Source organism: Perkinsus marinus (assembly GCF_000006405.1).
Source record: "Perkinsus marinus ATCC 50983 genomic scaffold scf_1104296939240, whole genome shotgun sequence".
NCBI lineage: Eukaryota > Perkinsozoa > Perkinsida > Perkinsidae > Perkinsus > Perkinsus marinus.
In genome coordinates, this window is record NW_003213240.1 from 1 (window position 1) to 969 (window position 969).

At 47.0% G+C, this 969-nt stretch overlaps 5 non-coding genes across 5 annotated transcripts; all 5 read left to right on the forward strand.

Annotated features, from left to right (window-relative positions):
- The first annotated feature begins 118 nt into the window (after window positions 1-118).
- On the forward strand, window positions 119-190 carry Pmar_PMAR015387. Its single transcript has one exon. It is a non-coding gene; the product is annotated as a tRNA-Thr (tRNA).
- Window positions 191-292: 102 nt separating this feature from the next.
- Window positions 293-364, forward strand: Pmar_PMAR015388. The gene has a single exon. It is a non-coding gene; the product is annotated as a tRNA-Pro (tRNA).
- Window positions 365-466: 102 nt separating this feature from the next.
- On the forward strand, window positions 467-538 carry Pmar_PMAR015389. Its single transcript has one exon. It is a non-coding gene; the product is annotated as a tRNA-Thr (tRNA).
- Window positions 539-640: 102 nt separating this feature from the next.
- Window positions 641-712, forward strand: Pmar_PMAR015390. Its single transcript has one exon. It is a non-coding gene; the product is annotated as a tRNA-Thr (tRNA).
- Window positions 713-814: 102 nt separating this feature from the next.
- On the forward strand, window positions 815-886 carry Pmar_PMAR015391. The gene has a single exon. It is a non-coding gene; the product is annotated as a tRNA-Thr (tRNA).
- Window positions 887-969: the final 83 nt, after the last annotated feature.

The following is a 969-nucleotide window of genomic DNA, read 5'->3' on the forward strand; positions in this document are numbered from 1 at the left end:
ATCCTGGCAAGTGGCTTATAGCACCATAAATTTCTGGGCTGGTACGAGAACCAGGAGCAGGATGGCCCATTCTGTGAACGGGACAGGAAAATTATTGATTCATATACTTAATCCGTGCGCCACTTTAGCTTAGTGGTAGAGCGTCTGCTCCGTAAGCAGAAGGTCGTCAGTTCAATCCTGGCAAGTGACTTACAGCAGCATTAGGCTCTAGTCGGGTATGAGGAGCAGGAGCAGGTTTGCTCACTCCGCAAAGGATACAGGAAGATTATTGATTTATGCATTTATTTGGTGTGTCACTTTAGCTTAGTGGCAGAGCGTCTGCTTTGGAAGCAGAAGGTCGTCAGTTCAACCCTGGCAAGTGGCTTATAGCACCATAAATTTCTGGACTGGTACGAGAATCAGGAGCAGGATGGCCCATTCTGTGAACGGGACAGGAAAATTATTGATTCATATGCTTAATCTGTGCGTCACTTTAGCTTAGTGGTAGAGCGTCTGCTTCGTAAGCAGAAGGTCGTCAGTTCAATCCTGGCAAGTGGCTTACAGCAGCATTAGGCTCTAGTCGGGTATGAGGAGCAGGAGGAGGTTTGCTCACTCCGCAAAGGATACAGAAAGATTATTGATTTATGTACTTATTCTCTGCGTCACTTTAGCTTAGTGGCAGAGCGTCGGCTCTGTGAGCAGAAGGTCGTCAGTCCAATCCTGACAAGTGGCTTATAGCACCATAAATTTCTGGTCTGGTACGAGAAGCAGGAGCAGGATGGCCCATTCTGTGGAGGGGACAGGAAAATTATTGATTCATATAGTTAGTGTGTGTGCCACTTTAGCTTAGTGGTAGAGCGTCTGCTTCGTTAGCAGAAGGTCGTCAGTTCAATCCTGGCAAGTGGCTTACAGGAGCATTATGCTCTAGTCTGGTATGAGGAGCAGAGCATGTTTGCTCACTCCGCAAAGGATACAGGACGATTATTGATT